At 35.8% G+C, this 17716-nt stretch overlaps 1 protein-coding gene across 1 annotated transcript in view; it reads left to right on the forward strand.

Annotated features, from left to right (window-relative positions):
* FHIP1A (FHF complex subunit HOOK interacting protein 1A) overlaps positions 1–17716 on the forward strand; it is a 990350-nt gene that overhangs the window by 558184 nt on the left and 414450 nt on the right. The window lies entirely within an intron of this gene.

The raw sequence follows: 17716 nt of genomic DNA on the forward strand, positions 1-17716 counted from the left end.
TCTGACCATATCTATATAAAGCCAAAAAATTTTTTATATAAAAAACATAGTATATGCGTTTAAAAAGCATAGTGTATGTATAAGGATAGGCTATAGACGTAATGCTCTAGCTAAACACATAATGAGTGAAGGAGATGGCCATTCTTTTAAATTTATGGCTGTTGACTTTGTTATATCTAATATTAGGGAAGGGAACAGGGTAAAGTTTTAAATGAAAGAGCATCATTAAAACTCATATTAAGAGCTAGGAGGTTAAAAGCGTAAGGTAAATATGTTATATGCACATTAGATATTTATGCATTTATTAGTGGAAATCTAGTTATGTTGATTTTCAGTAAGTTTTCAAATGCATACACTATGCCTTTTAAACGCATGTACTATGTTTTTTATATAAAAAATTTTTTGGCTTTATATAGATATGGTCACAGCAGATCTATATCATATTGCTATTATCAGTTATTTACATGTAAGATATATGGTACGCTTTATATAATAGTCAACGACCACATTTGATAGGGACATGTATATCAATATCTAATGTGCATATAGTCTCATGATCCAGTCTATTTCCTTGCACTCAGTCTTATTACATATGTTCCCTTCCCTAATATTAGATATAACAAAGTCAATCTTTAATCAATCAATCAAGTCTTTATTTGAATTAATTAACATATGGTTATATATATTTATAAGATAATCACAATGTAGCCATAGCTTTTACAAGATAATTCGCAATGCAGCGTTAGATTTTACATGCTTTTAAACGTTTTGTTAGTTAAGCCTATTTCACTCTATTCTATGTATATATTGGAAGTAGCAAATGTATTATATATATAGTTTTCCTTTTAAGTTTGTTTATTATCTTACACCATTTAGAATAGGTAGCTTCTTCTGTATCAATTAATATATGTCTTTATATGAGAATCGCTATATATATTAGATGTTTTTTAACTATATACATATATATTTTTTATCTGTTAAGGTATTCCTATTTATTATTATTTTTATTTTTGTTATGTTATATATAATATATTTATAAGGTTAGTGAATATAAATTAATTAGAGCAAACATGTATACAACATTCAATATTATTGCAGATATTGATATTAGTTATATATTTGGATGTACTTGCAAGCATTAAAAGCTTCTTGCAGTATCTCTTTAACATAATTTAGAAGTGGTTAATTGACTCATAATATGTCATTAATTGTAGTTTATAAATGTGATTGAATCAACATTTGAATTTTAACAGTCTGATGAAGCTACGGTGAAAGCGCTTACTGTGTTTGTGTTTTTATATTAAACAAGACCTGCTTTACATTCATTTACAGAGCTATAGCGTTTTTGGAATTTTACAGTTTGAGTTTTTTATGACTGCCTTGGTTGTCTCCCAGTACGTTTATTTGGATTATATTTGTTTTTCTTCTGCACATTGAGAGATATTTGTACTGCTGAGCAACGTTTTATTCGTGGTTGACTTTATGATTAAAGATGAAAGCGCATGTTTGTACGTCTCCTATTTGGTCTTAGAGTAGAAATTGTTTGGAAATATAATCAGTGGTTTAAAGTGGTTCATCTGAAATATAATCATCACATTAATGGAACATTGTTGGAGTCTCTGCGGGCAGGCGAGCGTGTTTTTCTTTCTTCGTTTATCTGTTGTGGAATTGACATTTGATGGAAATAAAGCAAAACAAAGCACTGATAAATCAAAGTGTTTTTTTCCACTTGATGGAAATGCAAGAGATGGTTGGCATGCCCATCTTGAAGGAAGGCAGTGTGCTGCGACAGCAGATGTCTTGTGCCCTGCTGAGGGCAGACGCTCTGAGAGTTAGCGCTGCATTTGTTGGCTAATATATATTCTGATGTAATATCCTTAGGATTGGAATATGTGCTGTTATTGTGGCTAAGCTTGGTGCATCTTTTGGACATTATTCCTTAATTTTCCTGACATGACTGAAGAAAGTGTTGCAGTTTAATTTGGTACCTGCACTGATCTTAAGTTTATACTCTACTTTACATTTTATAACACTGTTCTTAAGTTCTTTGCTGGCATATTCATGTGTGGCCTTGAGGTAAGGGGATGGAGATTTCTTACACCTTTTTACTATTTTTCTTTGTTACACAGTTAATTAATACCATACTTCTACCAGAAAGGTATATTCCTGAATTTACAGTAACTATAATATTTACGGCGGACTGATATAAACCTTTATATGCCGCTGTTTACGTGCTGGTAAAAACTACAGGCAAATATGCAGCCCTCTCATTTGGATCCATTTGCAGGGCTTGTTGGGAAATCCTTCTGTTTTCATGTTGTTGACTTAAGTCTGAAAGCTCTGTCTCACATGGTGAAGACAAACCAAAAGATATAAAAATCTAGCATAGATTACATTGCACTGTGGCATCTTAAAATATCATGAATCAGTTGTTATTGTGATTTTTTTTCTGACGCATGCCCAAGCACTTGGAGACTATCATTCCAAGATCATAATTCATGGTGTTAAGCAGGGAAAATGCCACTTAATGCCCAGCTGTTGATTAGATGGCATAGTTTACTGTGACTTTTGTGTATGTTTATGACTTATTGTTATGTATTGAGTTGCCTGCTGTTCTTCACCTGTTTAAATGTGGTACAGTATGTGTAAGAGTCATAGTGTTTGTAATAAAATTCCTCTGAAGATGTGTCCTCATTCATAATGTCAGGAGAAATGGATTTTGAATTTGTGAGAACTCGTAGAAAATTACAGAAGTTGTAAAGTTTTATTTGTTTAATGTTCTAATCTAGCCCTGTTATGGAGGAACCTCAAATTAAAAAATCTCGACTAAGTGATAAAGGAAGTGGTTGAAGCTTTCTAGATCATGGACTAACAAGTATGGCGTTATTGACAGAAATGGCAAATCATTGTGCCTATTGTGCCATGAAACAGTAGTAAGCAGAACATGGAATTTAAAAAGACATTTTGAAACAAATCATCAGTGCCTTTTGGGAAAAAGTGGATGAAAGGAAGGAATACATTTCTCAGCAGTTACACCACAGTGTCAGTCAAATAACTTCCTTAAATTTTTGAGAGGCCCTACGAATTTAACATCAGCAAGTTTCAGCATTGCTCACTCCATAGCTCAGCATGGAAAGGCCCTCAGTGAATGAGAATTTATTAAAGAAACTCTTCTAAAATGTGCACCTTTTTTGTTTCAAGATATGTAAAATAAAAATGCTATTTTAAGCATATTTCTGATATACCACTCAGCAGAAATGCCATTAAAGACAGCGTGATGACAATAATCTCTGATGTACAACAATTAAAAGGAGACTTAAATAATTGTAAATATTTTTTTATTTGTCTTGATGAAACTAATGATGCCACCTCAATGGCTCAGTTGGCCATCATTGGTAAATTTTCCAGTGATCAGACAATGAGGGAAGAGCTGGTAAAGCTAGAAACAGTGCCAATAAGTACATTAGGGAATGAAATATGCAACATTGTTCTAAAACTGTTCCGTGACCTAAGCATTGATATAGCTAAAGTTGTATCTCTTTTGATAGATGGGGCACCCAATATGGTAGGAAAAAAGGTTGGATTTGTAAAACTGTTTATGGAAGCTATTGGACATCCACTTGTGCAGTTTCTTTGCATTACACACCAGAAGGTGTTGTGTGCCAAGACAGGATTTACAGAATTAAATAATGTGGGGGAGAAAAATATGTCTGGTGTTCTTTAGACACTGCTGTCCCTGGATCTATCAAAAACCCTGAGTAAAACTACTATCCAGAGGACAGAGGGAGGACTAAACCTGAAAATAGAATATAAAACTTCTTTTACATATCCTGTATCCACTTCAGTAGCCTTAAAATACCTGAGGAGCTAACTGCAATCAAGATTATTGAGGATTAAATAGCATTCTATCAGCCACGAGGTAATAACGGCCTTGTATGGTAAGTAGGAATACGGGAAACTAACACAATGCCCAATGAAGAAACCAACATGAAAACTTTAACAACAGAAACTAAATTTTCAGTTCTAGCCTTTCCGGAGAAAGATACCATACCAAAACGACAGAGGACAACTAAGCAATCAGAATTTGTAAAAATGGCAACTAAAACTAAACTGGACCAACCAGCAAACCTAGAAGACATCATATCAGCACTACATCCAATTCACGACGCGATACAAGACTTTACTCTACAATTTAAATCCTTTGGGGATTCCTTCAATCAGCTTTTAACCAACCTTAAGCTAATGCAAAACATGCAATCCAAAATTATAGACCTAGAAGCCTGTTCATGAAGAAACAACATAATCATCCATGGTATTCCTGAATTGGTTACCCATCCCAACTTAATAATAACTGTCAAACAAATTTTAAACATCTTAATGGATGACTCTGCTGAGACGAAGCGCATAACTATAGAGAGAGAGCATATCGTGCCTTATGGGAAACTCAAGCATCAGACAAGCCAAGACCAATTTATGTTAAAATTTTAAATTACTAGGATGTATCTAAAAATCTTTAATCTGCAAAAAAAAAAAAAAAAAAAAAGGTTCTCTGGACATTGGATCTTCCTCTTCAGATAAGGCAGACAAGAAAAGTCCTTTCTCTGTTTTACCATTTCCTAATTAACAGGAAAATAAAATTTCAAATGAAGTTCCCAAACATATTAGTGTTCTCTTATCAGGAAACAAAATGCTCTATGACATCCCCTAAAGAGGCAAAGGAAGTGTTTTATTCCCTTTTTCAAGAATTGCCTGCTTTGGAATCAGCTTCTAAATAAGTACAGCCAGTGCACCTTGTGTGGCCATGTCACCTCATAGGGGTAAGATTTGCATGTGGCATGTCTGCTTCAGGCCTACCTGTTTCCCATATGTAAATGTGAGGATTAAAGAGGTTTTATTGAAATGGAAAAACTGACTCAGAGTTTACAGTTGTACAAGATATGAAGCTGCCAACACCCTCTATTCCCTTCCTGTAAAGTATATGCCCTGTCACATTTGGAACTCCCCACCGTCAAAGGCTCTTAATTAGTGATGGCTGTGCAGAAATCCATACCTTTTTTCTTTTGCAATGGGCAGCAACACTATTTAACTAATGGTAGACCAGGGAGATCATTTTTGAACTCCCAGATCTGCCCATAATGTGGAAATACAGGAAGGCTTGGAAATACATGGCAGAAATCAATACTCTGGACCTGTAGAACAGTGAGACCACTATTAATAAGGTACTCAGCTGTTTAAAACTCTTGTGCTGTTAAATGGGGACATTAAAGTAATAGGTTCATAGGTAGGTACTAGGCTATTAGCCCTGGAGCCTATATAAGCCCAGCCAAAAATCTACCCTGGCTTTTGCCACCCAAGAAAATTATTTTCCTGTGCCACTGTCAAGCAGAGCCACAGAGGTAATCCCTGGGGTGAATATCCTATTTCCAATCCAATCATCAAGATTTTTATTGAAGAGTGCTAATGAGGAGCTTTGTTTGATATAGATAGGTAATTCATTCCAGAATATGGGAAGTCTCTGGGAGAGGAATCTATCCCTCCAGCATGTTCTGTTTATTGTGGTGACAAGGTTTAGGTCCCTAGAGTGTGTAGCTCGGAGAAATTGGGATTTCTTTAAGTGGAGCATGTCCAACAGCTCTGGTTTTGACATAGCTTTGTATGTTAGGCAGAGTTCATCTCTGAGTAGGTGATATGCGATGGAGTAAAGCTGGAGTTTTTTGAGACGGTCTGCGTAGGTCATCTGTTTGAGGCCGATAATCCTCTTTGTGAGGTATTTTTGCGGCCTTTCCAGTTGTTGTAGATGTCTTGTGAGGTACATACCAAAAGAAGCATTGTACTCTATAATGGGTCTAATGAGTGATGAGTAGAGGGGAACAATGACCTCTTTTCTTCTGGATGAGAAACCTTTTGTAATGAGGTTTGCCACGTAGAAGGATTTTCTGACTACTGTGGCAATGTGATTATCAAAGGAGAGACTACTGTCCACCTGTGTCCCAAGGTCTCTTATCACACTTTCGGTGTTAAGTATACTACTGCCTATGTTGTAGTTCATGGGTACAGAGTTTTTACCAAAGGGGATGACAGTGCACTTTTTGGCATTGAGCTTGAGGCCATGGCTTTGACACCAGACATCTGTCTCAGTGAGGCCCTTTTGTAGGATGTCAACATCGTTAGGAGTTTCGATTATGGCTCCTAGTTTGCAATCATCTTCGAACTTTGTTAGCCAAAGACCTTCTGTGTTAGCCTGTACTTCACAGAAGTAGATACCAAACAGGAGAGGACCCAGGACTGAACCCTGTGGTACTCCACTTGTCACTGGTCTGAAGTCGGATGTGGTGTCTGCTACTTTTACAGTGTGGGTTCTGTCAGTGAGCCAGTTGGCAACCCATCTTGTGACAAAGGGATTTATACCTAGTTTAGTGAGTTTGTCTATAATTCGAGAGTTGGGGATGGTGTTGAAAGCCTTGGCAATATCTAGATAGGCTGTGTGAACCACCTTACCCTTGTCTACAGCTTTGGTGACTGCTTCAAAGAAGTCTATCAGGTTTAGGAGACATGAGCTGCCTTTTACAAACCCGAACTGGGTGGGGTCCAGAGTCTGGAGATTAATCTTTATTTATAAGTTCCATGATGATACGTTCCATGGCCTTGCAGACCAGGCTCGTCAGGCTAATGGGGCGGTAGTTCCCGGGGTATGTGGTGGCTCCCCCCTTGTGGAGTGGGATAACCATTGCTGTGCACCATTCAGCAGGCACAAAGCCTGAGGTGAGGCTATGATTGAACGTGGTACTTAGGTGGGGTGCCAGTTCGTTCTGTAGTTCATGTAGAACGCAGCCTGGGATGTTGTCTGGTCCCATGGATGCTGTGTTCTTGTCTTTGGAGAGTGTGGTTTTTACCTGTGCAGCCATAATTACAGGAACTTTGCATTCTTTCGGTATAGAGATGGGCTCTTTAGGGGGTGAGAGGGGGGTAAAGTTAGCACTGAACCTATCTGCCAGGATGTTGGCAATATCAGTTGGGTCTGTATATTTAGTGCCATTGTGCTGTAACTCAGAGCAGATCTGAGTGTTGCCATTGAGCTCCTTGACATAGCTATAGAATGCTTTGTGATTGTCTTTAGAATTAGTGATGATTTTGTTTTCTTATCTAGCTTTGGAGGATTTTATCAGGGATCACAGCTTCTTACTGAGGCTGACCAGGGAGCTCCTCCACTCATGGGATTTTACTCTGTTTTGCAGCAGTTTCTTCCTTCTGTTGTACTGTTTGTTTATGGCAGGGGATCACCAGATTGGCTTCCTTTTTTGGAGGATAGCGTCTTGGTTCTGTTTGGGATAGCATGATCCATGCATTCATGTAAGTGCTTATAAAGTGCAATTGCGTAGGATTCAGTAGTCGTAACTGTGTTGTCCATCTGCATGGGTGTCATGAAGTTCATCACTTCTGTCTTAAGAAGCATGAATTTGGCTTTGGAGAAAATTTTTACCATGGTTTCCTTAATAGGGGGTGAGGGCAGGATGTGGATATCTAGGGTAATTAGCTTATGGTTGGATCGGACCAATGAGGCATTGACTTCAGATGTGGAACACCAGTCACTCATGTTGGCAATGACTAGATCTAGGATATTGTTGCTCCTGGTGGGGGTGTGGATAGGTTGATCCAGGGCATCGGAGTTTATGAATTCCAGAAAGCGTTGAGCGAAGGAGTTGGTACTTGACTTTATTTTCTGGTCCGGCCATTTTACTTTACAAAAATAAGTTGAATACACTTGTTATTTCTGAAAACTGCTGGGCTGGGCTGGGATGATGTATGAAATCCTTAGTTTTTTTTTTTTTTTCCTTTTTTTGTGACAGTGTAGGCTGGCCAAATCTTTATATACCAAGAAATCCAACTATGATGTTGTGGATGTGTGTAAAACAAATAGAGCACAGCTACAGGAAAATGATCTGATAGATTGTATGCTTTCCTTGTCATAGCATTTTTGTTTGCCAAGGTTATTGCTGAAGAAGGTAAAGATTGGACGTAATACATATTTTTTTTTTTGGATTGAGATGTTTCAGTGCGTTCATGATGCTCAATGTTAACTGCTGATTCTAGGGACTGACATGTTTCAGGTGTACTCTGTAAAGCACGTGTTTGCTGTGGTTCTTTTGTACCTCGGGTTGTACAGAACTCATGCTACAATCTCAAAGCTTGCTCCTCCTTTTCTTTTGGCTTTTCCCAGTTAGGGGTCGCTACAGCATGTCTGCTCATGAATGGCAGTAGAGTTTTATGGTGTCAAGTTGCCAGCCCAGTTCCCAGCCTTCCACAGAAGGCACACACATGCATGCACTCACACCTAGGGCCAATTTAGAGTGTCCAATCCACCTACAGCATGTCATTGGGATGTGGGAGGAAACCAGAGAACCTGCAGGAAACCCACGCAACCACAGGGAGGGCATGCAGACTCCGCACAGAAGGCACCCCAGCTGAGGATCGAACTGGAGAACCTCTTGCTGTGAGGTGGTAATGCTAACCACTGCACCACTGTGGCCGCCCATTCTCAAAGCTTGCTAAAGTGTAGAAAAAAAAATGAAAATAATGTATGAGTAGTCTTTCAAACAATTTACTATTTGGTGGGGCTCATTTTAATTGTTTGATGAAATTATTTTAACAGGAAAATATTAAAAAAATCCTCTACAGCTCCAAATCCATTACAAAATGGAGTTATTAACTCTTCATTGGGTATCTAAACAAATTCTGTATATGTGATATATATGGATTTTTTTTTTTTTTACTTAAACTTTTATATAACAGCAATTTTGGTCTAAATGCAAACTGAATGTAAAATAAGTGTTAACTTTTACCAATGTAATCAGTATTAACACTTGTGTCAAATTGTTATAGATCTAGTAATAATTAAAACAATGTTAGTGATATGTACTCAATTTTGCATCTTTATTGTTAAATATTCTGCAGTAGAACAAAAGCATATATTTTGACGCTAATTTAATCACTCTTATATTTCCACTTACTCATGGTTTTTCTACTCTGGCTCTCCTGTTTTCTGGTGTATACAGTCGTTACTATATGGAGCAGGGCTAGGGGTAATTAGTAGTTGTAGAAGTGGGAACTAGTATGTTAGGCTTTTTCTGTTTGTTATATGTTTTTTACCAAGGGGAAAATTAACATTGTAATACCCAATCCAAGGTGACCTTGTTTTATAACTCTTGAACAGTTTCTGCTACTTCAACCAACCCCTCCCATTTTTCCCCTTCTTTCTTGGCCCAGAGGGGTAGTGGGTATGCACAGGGGAAGGGCATTTTCCTAAACACTGTATAAAGCTTTTTACATACATTAAAATCAATCTCGTATGCTGCCATCCTCTTATGATAACATATATAACAGAAACAGTGTGGGATATTGAACCCTGGAATGTAAAGAGGATCCAGTCAAAGAATAAAAGGAACCATTTTTGTGCACCTTGCTTTTAAATCAAAGGCAAATATAATCCTGATTCAAGAATCCCATTTGACAGATGATCAGTGGTCAAAGATAGGGGAAAAAAGATGGATTAAACAAGTTATCACATCAGGCAAAAAGACCAATAGTGCGGGGGTGGCCATAATAACCAAAAAATCTTTCCAAGGTTAGCATCCTACAATGTGATGCAGACACAGATGGAAGATGGTGTTACATAACCTGTAAAAACCCTTCTATAAAGAAACCTGTCTTAATCCTAAACATTTACACCCCCTGTACTATTCAGCAATATTTGCCTCTCTAAGATTTTATCTGAATTCAAGAATCGCTGTATAATTATAGGAGGTGACTTGAATGCATATCAGTACCCTACTTCTGATAGATCAAACCCCACTAAACTATACAATACTCAAGCTACTACTGCACTAGCTGAGCTAAAACATAATTTTAAACTATTTTATCCTTTTAAGCATAATAATATGGACAGCACACAAGAAAAACTTACATTTCATTCCTAATACCACAAAATGTGGTCTAGAATTGAATTTGTCTTAATTTCTGGCCTGTTTCTGAATGTGAACATAAAATGTTATATTAACACCAGATTCGTTTCTGACCACTCAAAATTTCATTACACATAAACTGGTTTGATAAACAGAATTTAAACCATAGAGGATAAAATTGGACTGTTAATCCCAAACTCCTACTGAAACAAGATGTTATGGAAGGGATCAATATATTTTTAAAGGACTTATTGGAAAGGATCTCTACCTCCCAATACCCAGTCAACATTGAAATGGGCAGCTACTAAATCTTAAATAAGGGGTTTCCTTATTAGTAAAGCAGCATATTATAAAATAACTCCAGAATAAAGAAGAAATACTAATAAAAGAAAACATTCATAAATTGGAATTTGAACTACAGAAATGCTTTAACAAAAAACTGAGGAACAATTAATAAAGCTCCAAAAAGACCTTTACTTATTGAATGCTAAAAATCTGCCATTCTATGAAACAGTGGGTCTGGCCAAATATGCTGAAGGAGCACAAATCCCATCTAGAGTTCTAGCTAGATTAATTTCCCTCCAAAAATTTATACCTATTATATCTGAAATATATCACTTAGATAAGATGTACTGTTCTAATACTGGTATTCTCAACCTATTTGAAAACTTATACACACAGATCTATGTCTATCTATATATTTGCTTCGAAACAAAATAAAACTCTCTTTCTCCAGAAATTGTCCTTCCCTAAATGTATCATAACCAACAGAAAATACTGTCAGCCTCTATTTCTCAGCAGGAAATTATTAATACAATAAAGAACTTAAAATTATATTTATTTATTTACTTATTGACATTTGTTAACCGGGTTAGTCCAGCTGGGCAAGAAACCCATTTTCAGTGGAGCCTCGAGGAGAAAAGGTCCAGTTACAGACAATTTAACAATACATATAATTCTAAGTCCATGATACAGAAATAATTAAGGTACATCAGATTTGAGATATATACATAATAGAAAAAAACAAAACAATTTTTTTTTCTTTCAAAGCCATATATACATTTAATAAAATGGTGGAGAAGTATGTGTGATGTAGTATTTTAGGAAAACTACACGTGTAAGGTGTGAGAGGTGGACTGCATGTGTGAGGTGGGAAAGGTGTAGGATGTTAAATGAAAAGGACAGTAAGTTAGAGTAAAGTGTGGAAGTGTAGTGGAGTTAGGTAGGGTCATGACAGGTACAAGTCTTGGTGTTTAGAAAGTGTCATTCTGCGAAACAGTAAGTCTGACCAAATGTGCTGAAGTAGCATAAATCCCATCTAGATTTCTAGGTAGATTAATTTCCCTCCAAAAATTTACACCTATTATATCTGAAATACATCACTTAGACAAGATATACTGTTCTAATACTAAAATTTCCATAGAGCACCAGGTCCAGATGGTTTTATGACAGAATTTTATAAAACTTTTACTCCAGTAATCGCTAGAATACTACTACTACTTCTGTTTAACTATATTAACAACAGTATCACTGATGTTCATTTTAATTCTTTGAAAACTGTCTTCATTGTAAAAGACCACACAAACCCTAAGATCCTAAGAGTTATAGACCCATCTCCTTAATTAATCTTGATGTCAAAATTCTTACATCTATCCTTGCTAGTAGACTTAAGTCGATAATAACACACATTATTTCACCAGAACAATCTGGATTTATCCCCTATAGACAAACCATGACAATACCCTTACTGTTGAAGCTCTAATGACATTCGCACAATATAAGAAATACTCAGTTTTTGCACTTGCAGTGTATGCATATAAGGCATTTGACAGACTTAATGTAAGTTTTCTATTGTTAGTATTACCCTATTTTGCTTTTCCACCTAGCTTCATCCAAATAATTAAAACCTTGTATGGCAAATCCTGTACAGCCTTCTACATAAATAAAAATTTATCAAATAGAATTATTATCAAAAATAGGACAAGACAGAATTGTCCGTTATCCCAGTACCTCTTGATCATTTTCCTGGAGCTCCTCTTCCTACTCATCAAACAACATACTTATCATAATCCTCCAATACTCTTCAGTACCAAAATATCCCTAACAGCCTTTGCCGATGACCTAAACTTATATTTTACTTTACCAAGTTTAAATATTTCTAAATTACTGAAAGCTATTGATACTTTCTCAGAGTTGTCTAATTATAAACTTAACCTGGATAAAACCACAATATTTCCTTTAAACTCTCCTAAACTACTGTTATTATATCTCCATCAAAATATACTTAAAACAATTTACTAAATAACTCGGGATTACTTTTTACCAAAATAAGAGAGAGTTTTGTCAGAATAACATTTTGAATATGTGGCAAAATATAATACAGAACTGTAATAGATGGACTAACTTAAAATTACTCTTTCTATCAAAAGTTGCAATTGTCAAGATGAATATGCTGCCTAGATTATTATATATATTCATGACCTCCCAAGTGATAGTATACAATAAATTCTTTAAAAGGCTGCACATATTCTTGGCTAAATTTCTGTGGTCCCCTAAGACTGTAAGGATATGATACCATAATTTAATACAGCCAAAACAAAATGGGAGACTTAATCTTCCAGACTTCAGATTATATTGTGATATAATTAACAGCAGTAGGATAATAAAAATCACTGAACATGACCCGACAAACAACATGTGGAAACCTATGTGGGTAAACCTATACTATAAATATATAAAATCACTCAACCTTAGCCCCAAAGCACTTTCTTTTTTTCATAAAAGGGAACTGTTAACTTATAAGATAATCAACCCAGTAAAATACTTTATAACTAACCTACAAAAACTGTTTGCATCATTAAAGTTATCTGCAGCTATGGAGACTTTGCAACCCATATACCTTAACCTGAATTTGAAACTTAACTCAATGCTTAATTTAAACAATTTCCCTTTATTAAAAAATAAAAGAATCCTAGATTTTTTGTCCTTTTGCGATCATGCTATCACAAAAATGAGTTCATCTTAAACTACCTAAAAGCTATACTATTATCCTAAGACAGATTAAAAAGTTATGTTATTGATATCTCTCCAATGGTAGCTTAACAGATAGGGATATAGAGGCCTGCAACTCCCTTTGGAAACTAATGTTATTAAGGAAAAAAATTATATCAAATACATATAGTTTGATAACTGCTATTAAATGTCAAAATAATACTCTCTTTTCAAATTATTGGCTTAAAATGAACCCTATGATCTCTGAACAATTAAAAGAGTAAATTAAATTAACCTCTAAGATACTCCCCTTGAAAAAACTGATGTACTCACAACTCATGATTCTTAATAACCCATACTTTAACAATTAAAAGAGTAAATTAAATTAACCTCTAAGATACTCCCCTTGAAAAAACTGATGTACTCACAACTCATGATTCTTAATAACCCATACTTTACTCCCACAGTTCTACATAAATTTAATCCTTCCATCCCACCTGTCTGTCCTTATTGTGAATCCCAAAAAGCGGACTTACTTCATCTCTTTTGGAGCTGTAAATGTGTATATAAACTTTGGAACTCTTATGGTCCAGCTCCAAAAGATGGGATTTGAAAAATGCACCCTGTCATCAGAGTTTACATTTCTTCAAATCCTTTCCCCAGGATTATCATCAAATCAAATTCGTACTTTAATTACTCTCTTTCTATTAATAACACTTTTCATTGCGTTCAAATGGATGGATAGACTAGCAATTACATAGGGGGTTCAAACAAATAGCAACCAAGCACTTGCTAGCCCATACAATTACGATGTCTAATAGTAAAAAACAATCCTATCTTCTGGAATTTTGGGAAAAATTCTTAAACTTTATTTTTACCTAGTCATTAACTTCGTAGTAGCTCTATAAATACTTTCAAATAAATGTCTTTCTGTTCGTCTTTTTTTTCTTTTCTTCCTTTGTTCATTTATTTTCCTTGATCATTCTGTCAACTCCTAAAGGTTCATTTCTAGGCATATTTCTGTTTTCTATCAAACTTTCTTAATAAGGTATTATGGAGATTCTCCCTATTCCCCTTTTCGTTTTAAACCTGTTGATAATTTAACCCCCCCCCTTTTTTCTCATATGTTTGAAACATGTACTTGTATACCTAAATACCTGATTTATTTTGTTGAATGGCATTGCTGTAAATAAGTGTAATATAGTTATCGTTTTTGGTTTACTGTTTTGTTCCTGCATTACTTACTTGTATATTCTGTTTTTAATGAGGTTTGTTGGCTATATTATATACAAGTGCATAATCAAGTAAAGTTTTTTTGGGGAAAAAGGAACTAAATGATGTAACGACAGTTGTAACAAAAGTAGTGAATTTAATAGCTGCCTGACCCCTTCACAAGTGAGAATTTTCTGCACTACTGCAGGAAGTTGAATCAACTTACAATGGACTGTTGATGCACAACAATGTGAGGAAAAGTCCTTGAAAGATTTGTGGAGTGCTATGAAGAAATTAAGTTATATCTTGAGAATAAAAAAATTGGAACAGTTTCCTCAGCTCAGTGATTGCACAGGGATCAGCACACTGATTTTTTTTTTACAGGCCTCTCGGTTCATATAAATGAACTGAACTTAAAGTTACAAGGTTTTGGCAAAAGTATTGATGTTATGTTTGGATACATAAAAGCCTTTGAAACTAAACTTCAAATTTTTAAATGAGATGTGGAGACTAAAACTAGTATTTTCCTCGGCTAAAAATATTTCGAGGAGGTCAGCTCAGATATGCAAAATCAAATGGATCCCATGCGTATAAAGTACCAGCACATTTTAAACTCCATAATTGATCAGTTTGGTGGAAGATTTATTCAATTCAAAAGTTTAGAACAGACAATTAAAATAATTAGGTATTTGGATGTACTTGTCTACAGTACTGTGGAATTAAATGCTTTCCACTGGCTAGAAATTGAAGGATTACAGCTGCAGTTAGACTTCCAGGCTACTATCTGGACACAAGTGTTTGTCAACCTGAGGTCTAAACTTGAGGATCTGGAAAGAAATCGACAGCAGAATGAAGAGTGCCCCTCCTTTGAACAAGAAGTTTTGAATACTTGGAACCGATTACTGGAAACTTTTAGCACCCTTAAAAATCTAGCAGTGGCTTTGCTCTTAATTATTTTCTTCTACATACTTTTGCAAGACCTTATTCTCAGCATTAAACAACATTAAAACTGACAAAAGAAACTGACTGACAGATGAAGTTAGTGCTGCTTGCTTGGGCATGAAGTGCACAAAGTACCTAACGGCAATTTAAGGCTTATCTATGAAAACTCAGCAACAAAATAGTCATTAATTGATATCAAATCAAAAGCAATGTGTTACATATTTTTTTCAGTTAGATTCAAAATTACTATTAAAAGTAGGGTAATTTGTTAGTGCACTATTTTTAGCCCAATTATCAGTGCTGAAATCATTTTCTATATTGTAAGTCAATGATTGCTCTTTTACTTTTATAATACCATACATGATTGGACTGTATTTTCTTTTAAATAAATGAGTATGTAAAGTTGTAAAGAATTATTTCACTTTTGTTGAGTGGGGGGGTGACACATCTGCAGAGTCAAGTTAGGCATTTTCTGCCTTTTTGACACACCGAGCCCAAAAGGTTCACCATCAGTGCTTTAGAATGACACCATAAACTAAGCCAGTTGTTAAAGTCAAATCATTTTTTGTTTATATTGGGGTATTCTCTTAGGTGAAGATAGTATGCTGCTCAAGGCTAGGGACATACCTGCCTGAGACACATAATCAGAGAGCTCAGTCATGTCTCCCTTTATATAGTCCAGTGAGGTACATCTCAAGTCATTAAGACCAACATGAACTATGACGGAGTCATAATGGTGCATGTTGTGGAGAGACTTGAGTGCGTGTGTGATCTGGCGGATCCTAGCACCTGACAGACAGCTGACTGTAACCTTCTCCTTATCCAGCCTGGTGAGTGCAACATCTGTGTGTCTCATTATAGAGTCGCCTCTGACCAAAATATTTGATTTAGATGTGCTTTGCCTTAGGGGCTTATTTGGTGAGAGACTTGTACTTGTGGTTTTATGTCTGTTGAGTGCTGTAGGTACTGTATTTAGGTGTTGCATGTTTGTGTTTTGGAGGACTCTAGTGTTTAGGCAAATTCCTGGTGAGTACGTCCTCGTATGATGATTTATGTGTTGAGCGTGGTTTATGCAGGACGTGTAATATGTGGGCTGAGAACCTGTTCAGTCTCACTGTTCTGTGAATGAAAGAGCAAGGATTCCATATTCTTAGTGTATATGCATGTCTCACAAATTGAGCTTGAGTGGTTTAGGAGTTGTGGGTTATCAGTATACATGAGGCAGTTGCTACACTGCCTCAGGATACCCATGTCAATCAGGCTGGCAGGAGAAATGGAGGAGAATTGGCCATCCATAATACTGGGTGTGAATTTGATTTAATGAGGAAGGATGTAGTTTAATTTGGGGCTTAATGCTGGGTCTGTACTATTGGGGCTGTCAAGGGATATGAGACTTTTAGGGATTAGGAGATTTCAGTTAAAGTGGCAAATGCTGTAGAAAGCCCAGCTGAGGTGCTCTCCAAGCAGCTAAGTACAGTTTAAGGGACTCCTCAGTTGGAGCACAGGCAGTTTCTAAGGGAAAGTAAAACTACTTAACTTTTGCATCTATAACTGCCAGTGGTTACCTCCACTAAGCTCTGGAGAGCAAATGTTAGCTTCACACAAACAGATGCCTCAGATTCCTCAGATAAAGATGATAGAGCAGTGGGTGGTCACCAAATTCTGTGGAGTTGTGTTAAAACAGGCCTCTGTGTTTATTTATCATGAATCTATCAAAAGATTGTTAAACTCTGTACTGCAAATAATTAACCTAAGCCTTTCAATGTTGACCTATTTTTGTCTTCTGTGTCTTATTTTGAATAATGATTTCTGTTTATTCCTCTGTTTTGCATTTGATTCTATCACCTCACATTTTTAGCTTCTGCATTATGCTTCATATACAAAAGAAAAATAAAGTTTTAATTCTTAGAAAAAATGTCTAACAATTTCAGTGATTACTTTTTAATTCCCCAGTATACATTTCTTTGCACCTGCTTTCACACTTTTCTTTCACTCCTCATTTCATGTATGCTAAAATGCTAAAATGCTGAATTGGCAGTACAATTTGAACAGGTCACAGAATTACAATTCTCATTAGGCACTGAATTGTAGTCCTTCCTCTTTATGTAGCGATTGCTTACAAAGAACACCCATTTAAAAATTGGCAACGTTTTTGCAGCACCACCTTTAAAGTAAAATAAATACACATTTTAATTTTGTAAAACAAAATTTTATTACTACCCCTTCCAAATATATTTTTCTTTTCACGCAGCTGTGGTTGATAATAGACCCTAGTATGTCAGTAAGTTAATTTTGTGTACCCTACTATTTATAGAATATGTTTCTTAGATATCAGCTCACTTACAGGAAATGCATGCTTTCAGTATGGCAGAAAATATTTTTAATCTAACTGTGTTACCACTGGCTCTTGTTGGAAGTTTTAATAATCTAAGTAGTCATCTGTGGTGTTCAGAAATGCTATTGTACCCTTAGCATTTAAATACTGATGTTCTGTTATAAGGGAGTGTATTTCAGCTGATAGTTAAAATATGTAGTGAATAGTGTTATATGGTAGAAAGTGGAGCTGTTTTAAGTGTAGTGATTGTTTCATGATGCTTTTCAAGTTGATGCAT

The sequence above is a fragment of the Protopterus annectens genome, chromosome 2.part1 (genome assembly GCF_019279795.1).
Source record: "Protopterus annectens isolate FY-2018-M chromosome 2.part1, PAN1.0, whole genome shotgun sequence".
NCBI lineage: Eukaryota > Metazoa > Chordata > Ceratodontiformes > Protopteridae > Protopterus > Protopterus annectens.